Below are 15,161 nucleotides of genomic sequence, written 5' to 3'. Positions count from 1 at the left end.
ACGAGCGGCGGCTGGGGTGGCGGGTCCTGAGGCCAGCGAGAGCAACAGCGGTAATTGTCACCCTCTCCTCCTCTCCTCCAAAGACATGAGCGCTGCGGCGTGTAGTTTCTGGTTCTGGGTTCAGCTCTTTTAAACACACAGCCCCCTTCAGACTGCCCCAGCGCCCACCCGTGAGGACCGGGCCAAGCTTTGCTCTCCGGCTTCATGCTTCCTCAGTATATCCAGGCCTGGGCGCCCTCCTTCCTGTTCCCCTCGTGTCACCCTGTGCTCCTTCCTGCCTTCCCCCATCCTAGTCCTTCGGGCTCCACCCAGCCCCAGGGGGCGCCTTCCCATCCCCCTTTCGGGTTCTTGCCCTGGAGGGTGTGGTTTTTTCCTCCCACCTCCGTTCCTGCCTGTCCGCTGGAGCTTCCCCGCCACGCTGTCGCTCCCGTCCTGACCACCTTTGCGCCTCCACGCCGGTCTCTAGTCCTGGGACTGGCCCTCCTAGAGACCAACTTCTCCGCTCTCTAGCTTTACCGGGCTTACCCGGAGGCATAGTTATAGTTCTGCAACTCTTTTCCTTTTCTCCTGGAGGGCTTTGGTCTCAGGACTGTTTTCCTCTTCATTTCAGTTCCTGTAATTTCGTATGATAGTTTATTCTTTGGTTTATTGTAGGTTTGAGGGTGCTTTGTAAACTGTAAAGCGCTGTCAGTTAAAATACATGTTCAAAATATCCTTTCATTAGCGTGTTACAACTCAGTTTTCTTTGCCTCTGAATCACGCTCCCATTCGACTTTTCCACCTTTTCTCCAAAGTTCTCAGTCTCACCAGTTGCCCAGGTATCTGAATTGTCAACGTTTCTGTTCTTTCATACTTGTTTTCTCTAGGGATTGATCCAATTATCATTTTTGTTATTTCCTGTTTAACATAATCCGGTGACTAAGTATCACCTCTATTGGATATTGTTTCTACCTCATATCCAAGGTGTATGGCTCGCCAGTACTTAGGCATGCTATTCTTTTTTTCACCAGCACCTGTGTGTATCCAGACAGTTGAGAGCTTTCTAAGGTCTCCTAAGGTACCCAATGATTACCTTTTATTCCAAGAGCATATAGCTGACTTTTTGGATGAACCTAGTTCTTCCACTGTGATCACACTTTTTTTTCACCAAGATATGCCACTAGTTAGTGTGTTCTCACTTTTCACCATGAGTTATCCAGAATCATCTTTTTTAGTGTCATTTTGTCAAGTATAGGTGGAAGGAAGATGAGGATCATGTCTGAGCTCTCCTGTATTTAGTCATTAAATGGCTAAATCAGTCAGTATGGACTCTATCTGAGGAAAGGGAATAAATTCTAGTTCTGCAGAGGATTAGGGTCTTTCAGTATACTACAGCAGCTCTCTATTCTCTGGGAACCCTTAGCTAAAGGACATTCTTCCATTGCCATGAAGGCTTTTCTTATCATTAGGCAGAGGTGATTAGTTTCCCACATTGCTTTTTAGCTTGCTGTCCTTGAGCTCTTCCTGATTTTCCTGCTTATGGCTAGCTTACATATTAGCTTGTTTATTATACGTACATATTAGTGTACATATAGCTTGTTTCTCCCAGCTTTGATTCCCCCATTTGCTTCCTTCTAGCCTCTAACTCTTAATTTTGAAACGTTTCAGAAAGGGAGTTTTTTCTCATGATTGAAATATGACTGGAAGTGGTGGCATGGGAGAGAATGAGGCCATGGGACAGAGTTGTGGTAATTGCCTCTCCTGCCTGTTTCCTGCTGCTCTGGTTTCCTCTGACCTCTCTTTAAAAGTGGGCTGGACCAGCAGTAGTCACAAGGAGCTACCTTTAGAACTAGACTGGAACAACAGTAACAATTCTGCTTCCCTTTCCTGGTAACTGGTGCAGCCTGTGCAGTTGTTCATCAGAAGCGACTCTCTTAATATTAGCCTGAGTGATTTATTGTTTGGTCAGAGAAATAGTGGAGTATATGGAGTAGAATGGATTTACTTCAATAAGTACTTGTGCTTTGATGGAAATTGGTCTTCTATCTCTATTCCCAATTATAGATTGTATATAGAAAGTATAAACCTGTCTTGAAGGTTTGAAGTGGTCCAAAGAAACTGTTAACCTGGAAATTTGATTCCCAATCCTTTTTTAAAAAACTAGGTCCTTTGTTAAGGTCACTTTTTTTTTTTTTTGTGGGGGCATAAGTTATAAAGGGTTAATGCCTGATCAAAAGAAGCAGTTTGTGCATGAATTCACAGACATTGAAGTTCTGTCTTCTTCAATACATATTTTGTTTATTTTTCCTTTTTTTTTTTTTTTTGGAGAGATTTTCACTGTAGGGCGCGTGCGCTCGCCAGACAGACAGAGAGAGACATAGAGAAAGAAAGCGAGAAATCACCCTCCAGGGGGGATGGTCACACCGCAATCCCTTCTCCTCCATTCTCCTCTCGGGATCTTGGGCACGCACGCACACGCGCCTGGTGTGAGTTTTAAGCCACCGGGTCCGGGACACGAACCGCGGTCGACTACGTGGGAATCCAGCGACATAGCCATTAAGCTAACTTCTGGTTCCCTTTATTTTTCCTTTTGAGTAACCTGTATGTCAGCAAATAGCAGTTCACTTAGTTGTTAATTTGAGTAAATGGAGTGTCCTTAAAAGTTAAGTGTGATGGCACTCATAGTGTTGACTGGTGAGGTGGTGGAGCTCTGGTAGATCTTAGCAGCTGTTTTTGTTTTTGTTTTCCAAAAAGGAGAATGGAGATGTAACCTGAAGGAAGGCAAAAAGACCTTTTTTGTTTTTGTTTTTTAAGTTTTGCTATAGGGCACATTGCACATGTGGGATAGTCAGGGTGGGGTGGGGGGAGGGTGAATGAGAAAGCAGCCCCCCACTACTGAGGGGGGAGGAAAGGGATGGACATGGTGCCATCCCTTTTTTTCTCCATTCTTGGAATTTTGGATATGCACGCTGCCAGGTCTGGGACTCAACCGTACAGTTGGCCCTGTGGGATCTAGCTGCCATAACCACCTTTCACTGATTGGCCCCACCCTGTGCTTTTTTTTTTTTAAACTAGATTATTATTATTATTATTTTTAGATTTTTGCTTGAGAGCACTTGCGCTCAGAGAGAGATTGAGAGCCATTGAGAGGGAAAGTGTGAAATTACCATCCTCCTTCCCCCCTGGGGGGGGAGGGATGGCCTTATAGTAATCCCTTCTCCTCCGTTCTTGTCCTAGGATCTTGGGCACACATGTACATGTGCTCTACATGAATTTCAAGCCACCAGGTCCAGCATTTGGACTGTGGTCTACCATTTGGGAGTCCAGCAACATGAGCACTGTGCCATCTGCTGGCCTCCAGAATTATTTTTAACTTTATTATTATTTTTTGAATTTGCTATAGGACACGTGAGCTGAGAGAGAGTGGAGGGGGTGGAGAAAGTGAAAGTGAGAAAGCAAGTTGACAGGTACAGGACTCGAACTATGGTCGGCCATGTGGGATTCCAGCACCCTTAACCACCATGCCACCTGCTGCCCCCCACCCCCTTCTTTTTAAAAGTTTTTTGCTATAGGGTGCGTGTGCTCGCCAGAAAGACAGAGAAAGACAGCGAGACAGAAAGCGAGAAATCATCCCCCAGGGGGGATGGCCACGCCACAATCCTTTCTCCTCCATTCTCCTCTTGGTATTTTGGGCACTCACACAAGCACGCACACCCAGTGTGAGTTTAAGCCACTGGGAATGGGACTCAAGCCACTGGGACTGGGACTCGAACCTGAGTTGACTACGTGGGAGTTGAGCGACATAGCCATTATGCCAACTGCTGATCCCCTGCCCTTTTTTAAGAAAGGAAATTATTTTAGTTTTCAAATTTCTTGGCATAGATTTTAAAGACCAGGTTTGGGAATTTATGACTGATGTGTCAATAGTAATGTACCAGTGTGAGTTCCAGTTTTCAGGTAAGCCATGTCTATACTGGACTTCGTTGACTATTTGACATTGTATGAAACAGCTTTCATTGAAGGGTAAATGTTTCATTTTCTCAGTGCTCTGCTTTTCAAAGTTGTTAGAAATACATTGCTTTCCCCCCTTTATTTATACTCTTAAAGTTAATAGATATTTAGGTCTAACTTAAAAATTCTTTGTGAATACTTTCAAAGATTATTTACAGAGGAGAGAATTTCATTTAGATTTAGATTTTTGGGTTGCAACTTTGTTTCTTGCTGTTAGTTTAGTGTTAACTACCTTGTTTTAAAGTATGTCATCCAGGAACTTTCTCATTAAAAGTTACATTGTACATAATCCAGTAATACCTAATACTTTTACACAATTAAAAAAATCATGTAGTGTCAACCTTCTCATCAATTCAGTCATAGGTATTATATCTATGAAGGCATTGGGAGGCTTGAATTGCTTCTTGTTATTTAATGGTGTCTTTGTCCCTTTGTCCCTTCTTTCTTTTTCTCCACTCTTGCCCTTCCTCCTCTTTTCTTACTTTTTCTCTTTTCTTTTTGCTCTCAGTTTTCTCCTTTTTTACCTTCTCTTCCTTCACCTCCGAAACAACAGTCTGAACACTTACTGAACACTGAGGAGGCTGTGGGCCGTTGTCTCTTTGAAGACTGGTCTTTTTTCTCTACTTGCCTCCATAACATGCTGTTTCCCAAGCAAGTATGATCTTTGCACCTTAATAGGCTTGAACAAAGTGTATAGTGCTGCTTGTATATGTGTGTCTACCTGGCTGGATTGTGTATGCTTTGAAGGGTGGGATTTTTTTTTTTAATTTCACTTTATTTATTTAATTTGGCCAGAGGGACAGAGTGAGAGTGAGCTAGAGAGAGGGACAGTGAAAAGGCAAGGCACTAGGTTTGGGACTTGAACCATGATCAGCCATGCGGAAGTCCAGTGCCCTTAACCACCACGCCACTTGCCGGCCCCTGGTGGGATTTTTCACTTGCTGAGTGTCAGATCCTTAAAGAAGAGAATAAGAGGGCTTCAAAAAACATAAACTGGGAACTAGCAGATGACATATTGGCTACATTGCCGGACTCCCACATAGTCAACTATGGTTCCAGTCCCAGACCTGGTGCCTAAAACTCATGCTGGGTGTGTGTACCTGTGTGCCCAAAATCTCTAGAGGAGAAGGGATTGCAATGTGGCCATCCCAGGGGGTGATTTCTTGCTTGCAATCTCTCTGTCTCTCCAGTGAGTACACATGCCCTATAGCAAAAAAAAAAAAAAAGTCAAAAAAAAAAAAAAAAGGGACCAGCAGATGGCCTAATGGTTATGTCACTGGACTCCCACATGGTTGACCATGGTTTGGGGCTTAAAACTCATGCTGGCGGACCAGCAGTTGGCGTAATGGCTATGTTGCTAGACTCCCATGTAGTCAACTGTGGTCTGAGTCCCAGACCCAGTGGCTTAAACTCACGCTGGGCCTGTGTGTCCAAGATCCAAAGAGGAGAATGGAGGAGAAGGGATTGAGGCATGGCCATCCCCCTGGGGGCGTGATTTCTCGCTTTCTATCTCTTTGTCTCTCTCTGGCTTTTTTTGTGAGCACTTGAGCCCTATAGCAAAAACCTCTCAAAAAAACCCAAAAAACAAAAAACAAACTGATGCCGGGTATGTGTGTATGTGTGCCCAAAATCCCAAGTGGAGAATGGAGAAGGGGTTGCTGCATGACCGTCCTCCCAGGGAGTGTTTTTGTTTGTTTGTTTTTTGTTTTTAAGGGTGATAGGAACTCTCTTTTATATTTAACTTTTATTTGCTTACTTTTTAAAATTTTAATTCGACCAGAGAGGGATAAAGTAAGAAAGAGGGAGAGGGAAAGTGAGAAAGCAGGCCACCAGGTCCTGGACTTGAACTGTGGTCGGCCATGTGGGACTTCAGTGCTCTTAACCACCACATCACTTGCTGGCCCCCCCAGTGAGTGATTTCTGGCTTTCTTTCTCTCTCTCTGTCTCCCTTCCCACCATGAGCACATGTCCTCTATAGCAAAAATCTCTCACAACAACAAAAAAAAAAAAAGGAAAAAGTTTTCTAGACCAAACTAGTCCTCTTCTTTCCAAATTAACTTGTACATTTCTGTTTTAAGGTAGTTTTTGGGCCAGGTTGTCTGGTACTATTTTATAAGGAAAATATATTTTAGCAAATTAGAAAAATTAAAAATGTGTAAGTTGGGCTGTTTCTGTGGCTTGAGTGTTAAGATAGCCAGATCCCACATGACATGACCATGGCATATGTAGGGGTGCTTTTTCCCTCTCTTCTCTTTGTTTCTCTGGTGAGTGCATGTACCCTCTGGCAATAAAAGAGAAAGATCTAGGAAAAGAACTTCACTTTAATACATATAATGGATTTCCTAGGCATGGGACTTAATTCTTAGGACTGAATGGATAAGAGTTCTACATTCTTACAAATCCTTACCAATGTTTGAACTTGCCTTATTTTTTAGTTTTAACCAACCATAGTTGGATATTTTAGGTACTTTTTATTTTTCTTTGCTACCTGGCATCTGTGCTTGAGAGAAGGAAAGAGAGAGGGAAAGTGAGACACATTCCCTAGGGAGGATGACCATTCTGTACCTCCTTTTCCTTAAATCTCCTCTTGAGATATTTGGGCATGCATACACACATGCCCAGCATTCCTTTTTTTTTTTTTTTTTTTTTTTTGGAGAGGTTTTCGCTATAGGGCGCGTGCGCTCGCCAGCCAGACAGACAGACAGAAAGCGAAAAATCACCACCCAGGGGGGATGGTCACGCCGCAGTCCCTTCTCCTCCATTCTCCTCTCGGGATCTTGGGCACGCACGCACACACGCCTAGCGTGAGTTTTAAGCCACCGGGTCCGGGACGCGAACCGCGGTCGACTAAGTGGGAGTCCAACAACATAGCCATTATGCTAACTACTGGTTCCCATGCCCAGCATTTTTTAAAAGCCACTAGGTCCAGGACTCTAAATGGGATTCAGCTGCCTAAACCACCATGCCAACCAGTGACTGGCCCTTAGTTAAAGCTTTTGTTAACAACACTTAGCTGATTTTTTTTTTTTTTTTTGAGAGGTTTTTGCTATAGGGCGCGTGCGCTCGCCAGGCAGACAGACAGACAAACAGACAAACAGAGAGACAGAAAGTGAGAAATCACCCCCCCCCCCCCACCCCCCTCCCAGGGAGGATGGCCACGCCGCAATCCCTTCTCCTCCATTCTCCTCTCGGGATCATGGGCAGGCACGCACACGCACCTGGCCTGAGTTTTAAGCCACCGGGTCCGGGACGCGAACCACGGTCGACTACATGGGAGTCCAGCGACATAGCCATTATTCTAACTGCTGGTCCCCTTAGCTGAATTTTGATTTGATTTGTTAATACAATCTGCCAACTGCTTTTTAATCTAGAGCATGGAGGCTGTTGTAATTATTGATACTTTGGGTATATTTTGGCCATCATATTCATATTTAGCCTTGTCTGTGTGTTTGTGTTTATTGTCTTCTGTTGTTTTTATATGTTGAGCCTATTTTATGTTTGGTTTCCTCCAGATTTTTACAAGTTTCCTTTTTTTGTTTTGGATTTTTCCATTGGGCACATACATTCCCTGGAGAGTAGAGAGACAGAGAGAGGGAAAGTGAGAAATTCCCCAGTGGGATGGCCATGCTGCAATCTCTTTTCCATTCTCTTCTTGGGATTTGGGCATGACCACACATGCCACCATCATTTTCAAGCCACTGGGTCCGAGACTCAGACTGTGGTCAGCCATGTGGGAATCCAGCCGTCTTAACCACCATGCCACCTGCTGGCCCCATGGTTTTCCAAATATTAAAGAATACCTTTTGGGGCTGGCAGGTAGCGTAGTGGTTGAGGCACTGAACTCCTGCTTGACCAACTCTAGTTTGAGTCCTGGACCCATATGCCTTGTCACTCTTGCTCTCTCACTCTCTCTGGTAAGCGCATGTACCCTGTAGTAAATTTTAAAAAATAATAAGTAAAAAAAAATTTAAATAAAATAATTATTAATAATAATTATTTAAAAAATTAATTAAGAAAGAACACCTTTTACCTAGAGTTATTGCATAACATATTGTTATTAGCTTTTCTTATGTGTGAGTGTGTGTGTATATATAGTGTGTGTGTGTATATATATGTATATGTGTGTGTGTGTCTATATATATTCATGTGCTTGTCAGAGAGACAGAGATAGGGAAAGGGAGAAAGCAGCCCCCAATGGTGCTTAGTCACACTGTAATTCCTTCTCTATTTCTTCATCCTGTCAGGATTTGGGTATCACATAGCACATATGCCTGGCATGTTTTTAAGCTCCTGGTGCCAAAATTTGAATCACATGGTCCCTGGACCATGGGGCCTGACCCACACATCGTCTTTTTGAATAAATTTTTAATTCTTGGGGCTGGCAGGTGGCATGGTGGTTAAAGGTGCTGGATTCCCACATGGCCGACCGTGGTTCAAGTCCTGGACCTGGCGGCCTGGCGGCTTGCTTTCTCACTTTCTCTCTCTCTCTCTGTCCCTCTCTAGACAAATTTAAATAAACAAATGAATAAATAATAAATAAAGTTAAATAAAATAATTTTAAAAATAATTCTTGACTGAGAGTTAAGCACTCTCCTTTTAAGTTTTTCTTTTTTTTTTTTTAACAGATATTTTTGCCATAGGATGCCTTGGCTTGCCAGACAGTGTGAGAAATCACCCCCTAGGAGGAATGGCCGCACACCACAACTTGTCCTCCATTTTTTTCTCAGAATTTTGGGCATGCACACACATATGCCCAGCTTGAGTTTTAGGCTGCTAGGTCTGGGACTCGAACTGCAGTTGGCCATTTGGGAGTCCAGTGATGTAACCATTATACCATCTGCTGGTCCCTCAATAGAATCTTTTATGCTGTGATTCTCTTGCAGCCTTTTCAGCCAGTCAAGATCTCAGGCATGTGTGTGTCTGTGCCTGATGTGGACAGGCTGACCTGGCTTCTAAAACCCAATCTTCCTTATGTCCTCCAGCATTATACTGTATTGTGCCACTGTCATTCCATCGTGACGAGACCCATACTTTTTTTTTTTTGTCATAGGGTGCATGTGTTTGCCAGAGAGAGGGAAAATGAGAAATCACCTCTTTGGGGATGGCCAGTCCCTTTTCTATTTTATTTTTTTTAATCTAGGGATAAAACCGTGCTGGGCATGGTTTTCAAGCTGCCGGGTCTGGGACTCAAACTGTCCAGCCATGTGGGAGTCTAGCACCTTAACCACCATGCCACCTGCTGGCCCCATTAATTTTTATTTTTTAAATATAGAGGACATGTGTGCTCATTGGAAAAGAGAGAAAATAAGAAAATACCTCCATAGGGATGGTAATGTGGTAATCCCTTATCCATTTCTCCTTTCTGGATTTGGGTATGCATGAACACACCTGGTGTTTTTTGTTTTTTTTTTCTATAGAGATAAAAAGTGAGAAATCACTCCCAGGGGGGATGACCATCGTGCAATCCCTTCTCCATTCTCCCCTCGGGATCTTGGGCACGCACACACACGTCTGGCATGAGTTTAAGCTACCGGGTCCGGAACTTGAACCATGATCGACCACATGAACCATGATCGATATAGAGTCCCGCCAGGTCTGGGACTTGAACCGCGGTCAGACATGTGGGAGTCCAGTGCCCTCAACCACCATGCCACCGTGCCTCAACCCTCCAGAGGCTGGCAGGTGGCATGGTGGCTAAAGGCGCTCCCACATGGCTGATCGCAGTTCTAGTCCCAGACCTGACCAGTTGATTTCTCACTTTTTCTCTCTCTCTCTCTCTGTCCCTCTCTGATCAAAATAAAAATAGTCAAATAAAATAATTCTTTAAAAAAATTTTTGTTTGAGGACCAGCTATTGGTATAATGGCTATGTCGCTGGACTCCCATGTAGTTGACCACAGTTCGAATCCTGGACCTAGTGGCTTGAACTCACACCAAGTGCGTGTGTGTGCATGCCCAAGATCTCAAGAGAATGGAGGGGAAGGGATTGTGGCGTGGCTATCCACCCTGGGGGTTATTTTTTGCTTTCTGTCTTTGTCTCTGTTTTTCTAGCGAGTGCATATGCCCTGTAGCAAAACCTCTCCAAAAAAATGTTGTTTCTTTTGTGTTGACAGGTAGGTGGCATGGTGGTTACGGTGCTGGACTCCCACATGGCTAACTGGTTCAAGTCTTGGACCTGGTGGTTTGCTTTCTCACTTTCCCTTTCTTTGCCTCTCTCTGGTCAAATTCAAAGAAAAATGAATAATAACAACAACATTAAATCAATTTAAAAAATTGTTCCTTTTGCTAAACCACTTCGAATTTTGTGTTCATAGTTTTAGTTTTATTAGAATTTACTATTATTTGGGCTGGCAGGTGGCGTGGTGATTAAAGACACTGGATTCTCTCATGCCCAATATTAGTTTGAGTGCCAGACCTGGTGGCTTGATTTCTGGCTTTCCCTTTTTCTCTCTGTCTGGTCAAATTAAAAAATATATATATTAAATAATTCTTAAAAAAAATAATTGACTGTTATTGGGCTGTCCCCATAGCCTAGTGGATAAAGGATCTGTATCCTGCATGGCCAGTTATGGTTCAAATCCTGACCTCAGCAACCTTAGAAACATTTTGGGTGGGGACCAGCAGGTGACATGGTGGTTAAGGCACTAGATAGTCCCATGTCGCTGACCGTGGTTCGTGTCCCAGACCTGGTGGCTTGCTTTCTCACTCCCTCTTTCTCTGTGTCCCTCTCTGGTCAAATTGAAAAATAAGTGAATAGATAAATAAAATTAAGTAAATAATAAAAAAAATTTTTTTGGGGGTGATTGTGTGTGTTTGGCCACAATTTTGATAGGATGGGGTAGTGGAGAAGAGGTTGCAGTGTCCCAAAAGGAGGGTTGATTTCTCCTTCTCCCTTTCTCACTGTTTATCTCTGGTACATACACAAGTCCTCTAGTTAACTTAAAAAACAAACAAACTAAAAACCCTCCTCAAAAAAGAAATTTTCTGGTGTAAAATCAATTGCTTAATGAAATGTCGATTTGAATTGCTTTAGACTAGATGATCCCTTCAAAATTCTTAGCTCTGGTACTTTAGCTTTTTAAATAATTGTAATTGGGATTCTTAATGTAATGGTGGAATGTAATTGTTGTGTATACAGAATAATCTAAGCATTGGTTACAGGGATCAAAACATTATTGAGGCCAGAAGGTGGTTTGGTGGATAGGGGTGCCAGACTCCCACATGGCCAACCATAGTTTGGGTCCCAGACCTGGCAGCTTGGTTTCCCACTTTCTCTCACTCTCACTCTGTCCCTCTCTAGTCAAATAAAATAAATAAATAAATAAAATAAATAAAGTTAAATAAGATAATTCTTTAAAAAAAACACCTGCAGAATTACCTCCACATACACTCCATCAAGTTCTGCTGTTAGCTCCCTATAAAATATGCAGATGTTTGCTCCTTTATATAGATGAAGAAACAGGGGACCAGCAGTTGGCGTAATGGCTATGTCGCTGGACTCCCATGTAGTCGACTGCGGTTTGAGTCCCGGACCTGGTGGCTTAAACTCACGCTGGGCGCATGTGCGTGTGTGCCCAAGATCCCGAGAGGAGAATGGAGGAGAAGGGATTGAGATGTGGCCATCCCCCGAGGAGGGGGTGGTTTCTTGCTTTCTGTCTCTCTGTCTCTGTCTGTCATTCTGGTGAGCACATGTGCCCTGTAGCGAAAACTTCTCCAAAAAAAGAAAAAAAGAAACGAGAAAGGATTTTATTGGAGTGATAGCTGGACTGTGACCATAGTTGTAGAATTTGATAAATATACTAAAAGAGGGCAAGTAGGTGGGATGATGATTGAGGTGCTGGACTCCCACATGGCCAACCTTGGTTCGAGTCCCAGACTTGGCTGCTTGTTTTCTCACTTTCCCACTCTCTCTGTCTCTCTTTCATGAGTGCACATGCCTTGCAGCAAAATGAAAGATGATGGTGATAAATAACATTAAATAAATCTTTAAAATACTAAAAAAAAATTGAACTGTACAGTTAAAAAGGGTGAATTTTACAGTATTTAAGTCATAAAGTTACTCCAATTTATTGAAACTAGTGACTGTATTAGAATAAAAGGTTAAACAGGAAAAAACAGTGGCCAGAATACATGAATCTTGTAATTGCTCACATTTTTGGTAGCTGTGCATTTGAGGTACATTATTTTGTTTGCTGCTCCCCACAGTTTAAAGAGTGAAGTTGCTGGCTAAGGTTACCTAATCTAGTAATTTGTTTGGAATCCAGGCCCATCTGACTTGTAAACCTGTCCTTTTAAAAATTATATTGTACTGCTTTACCTGTTTGAAATATTGCTATCTGGGAATACAGCCAGGTGCTAGCTGATAAGTCAAACAATGACCTATAAGCAATAGAACGGGAAATTAACACTTTAGTAGTGCATAAGAGGCTGGGTTTTGTAATGGATGGGCAATGAGGGATGAATAAGCAGAGGCCCTTAAAGTCTTTTGTTGGGTCCCACTAGGCTGATTTAATTTTTGTCTATTTTATATGTGGTAGTTTAGACAAGAGATTTATTTGGAATTGAGTTTTTGTGGTTCTGAAAAAAAAGGTTATCTTTCCTTTTTTTTTTTGCTATAGGGTGTGTGCGTTCGTGAGAAATATAGAGAGACAAACAGGAAGTGAGAAATCACCCCCCTGGGGGAATGACCACACTGCAATCCCTTCTCCATTCTCCTCTCAGAATGTTGGCACAGGTGCCCAGCGTGAGTTTAAGCCACCGAGTCCAGGACTTGAACTGTGGTCGACTACATGGGAGTCCAGCGACATAGCCATTACGCCAACTGCTAGTCCGAGAAGTTAGCCTTTTTTTAAGAGAGATTTTGCTATAGTGTGAATGTGCTTGACGGAGACACAGAGACAGAAAGTGAGAAATCACCCCCCAGGGGAAGGGATGGTCATGCCATAATCCCTTCTCCATTCTCTCCCTTTTTTTTTTTTTTGGAGAGGTTTTTGCTATAGGGCGTGTGCGCTCACCAGAGAGAGGGACATCGAGACAGAAAGCGAGAAATCACCCCCCAGGGAGGATGGTCACGCCGCAATCCCTTCTCCATTCTCCTCTCGGGATCTTGGGTATGCACGCACATGCGCCCGGCGTGAGTTTTAAGCCACCGGGTCCAGGACGCGAACCGCAGTCGACTACGTGGGAGTTCAGCGACATAGCCATTACGCTAACTGCTGGTTCCCTCCTCCATTCTCTTTTTGAGATTTGGAGCACACATGCACCTGCATCTAATGTGAGTTTCAAGCTGCCAGGTCCGATACTTGAACTGCTGTCAACCATTTGGGAGTCCAGAACCTTAACTACTACACGTCGCTTGCTGGCCCCATGAGAAGTTAATCTTGCTGGAGATGGAAGGTGGGGGCAGAGTGTGAGTATGTGAAGAATGAAATTTACAAAAATATGCCTGAGGCTTTGTCACAGACTGCAGCTATTGTTGGAGTTAAATCTGTTCATTTTAATGAGATCTTTTTGAGACCTCACTTTGATCCTTTCAGGACAGGATAGGTGTGGCATCATGCAGCTAAACCTTTTTGGAGAAGAACCATGTTGAACTCCGTTAAAGATAGGATAATTGAGATGGTAGCTATCAGTTGGCAATTCTTGTTTCTTCCTCCCTCTTTTTTTTTTTTTTGAGAGATTTTTGCTATAGGGCGTGTGCGCTTGCCAGGCAGACAGAGACAGAAAGCGAGAAATCATCCCCCAGAGGGGATGGTCACGCCGCAATCCCCTCTCCTCCATTCTCCTCTCAGGATCTTGGGCACGCACGCACACGCGCCCGGCGTGAGTTTTAAGCCACTGGGTCCAGGACGCGAATCGCGGTTGACTATGTGGGAGTCCAGCGACATAGCCATTACGCTAACTGCTGGTTCCCTCTTCCTCCCTCTTTATCTTTTTTTTGTGCCTGATAATTATGTGTACTTACATCAGTAGGTGCTTTTAGGTGGGCACAGTTGTCCTTCATCAGTCATTCTGCAACTTGCTGAAAATCAAAGAACATTTAAGGGATTGCTCTTTGTACAACTGGGATAGAAATGTCTCTCTTTTAGAGAAAAAAAAGGACAGTGAATCAGTGGTAAGAGAAAAAAAAAAAGGACAGTGAATCAGTGATAATTACAGGTCATCTTTAAATATAGTAACTGACAAGACAACAACTTGAAAGATTGCATCGTCCTTGGATTGAGGAATTTTTCTTTGGAAAGTAGCCATATTATGTTGCCCAGAAGTCATGCAGATACATAAGTACTAGCACTTTTGAGAAAGAGGCCAAGGACAAGAAAGAAAACAATGATGCAATGAATTTTTGTGGGAAAGCAAGTTCATGGTTTGTATTAGAGTTAGAATAAAGACTTATCCAACATCACTTATCACATGGTTATAATAACTGATGAAGAATTAGAAGAAGTTAATTATGTTTATCATACTGTATTGCCAAGGATGAGAAGTACTACTGCAGTTAGAAGGCAGTTAAACAAAATTAGTTTGGAACTAAAAAAAAATGTTTTCCCCCTAAAGAGTTTGCTTTTGTATCTTCATATTAACAATTCCTCAGGGGTAAGCAGGTGACATGGTGGTGGTTAAGGCACTGGACTACATGAATGACTGGTTCAAGTCCTGTATCTGGTGGCTTGCTTTTTCTTTCTTCCTTTCTCTGTGTCTCTCTCTGGTGAGTATGTGTGTCCTATAGCAAATTAATTAATTAATAATAATAAATTTAAAAATAATTCTTAAAAAAAAATCCCTCAGACTAACAGGATAATTAAAGTACTGTAATTATAATTTTACCTGCTTTTACGTAATTGCTCATTTATTAATGTTCAGTGGTAAAAGCATGATATAGTCATTTCTAGTGGATCACAATGGTACAAACAAAAAACATTGGAAGGGTATTCACTAAGCTCTTTTTTTTCTTTTTTTTTCAGAGTTAGTTTGCTACAGGGCGTGTGTTTGCTTGCCAAAAAGAGACAGAAAGCAAGAAATCACTCCCCGAGAGGGATGGCCATGCCACAATCCCTTCTACTCTATTCTTCTCTCGTGGTCTTGGGCATGCATGCACATGCGCCTGGCGTGAGTTTAAGCCACCAGGTCTGGGACTTGAACCGTGGTCGACTACATGGGAGTCCAGCAGCGTAG

The 15,161-nt window shown here is 42.9% G+C and overlaps 1 protein-coding gene across 1 annotated transcript in view; it reads left to right on the top strand.

The window, feature by feature from the left end:
- The window catches only part of UBAP2 (ubiquitin associated protein 2), a 118,037-nt gene continuing 102,876 nt past the window's right edge, over window positions 1-15,161 (top strand). Inside the window, exon 1 of the mRNA XM_006143113.2 lies at window positions 1-50. The gene's annotated coding sequence lies outside the window, so the exon portion shown is untranslated. The remainder of the gene's footprint in view (window positions 51-15,161) is intronic.

This window comes from Tupaia chinensis, unplaced genomic scaffold (assembly GCF_000334495.1).
Source record: "Tupaia chinensis unplaced genomic scaffold, TupChi_1.0 Scaffold000093_1, whole genome shotgun sequence".
Classification (NCBI taxonomy): domain Eukaryota; kingdom Metazoa; phylum Chordata; class Mammalia; order Scandentia; family Tupaiidae; genus Tupaia; species Tupaia belangeri.
Note: the sequence above shows the minus strand (reverse complement) of the source record. Positions and strands in the feature narration are given on the sequence as shown.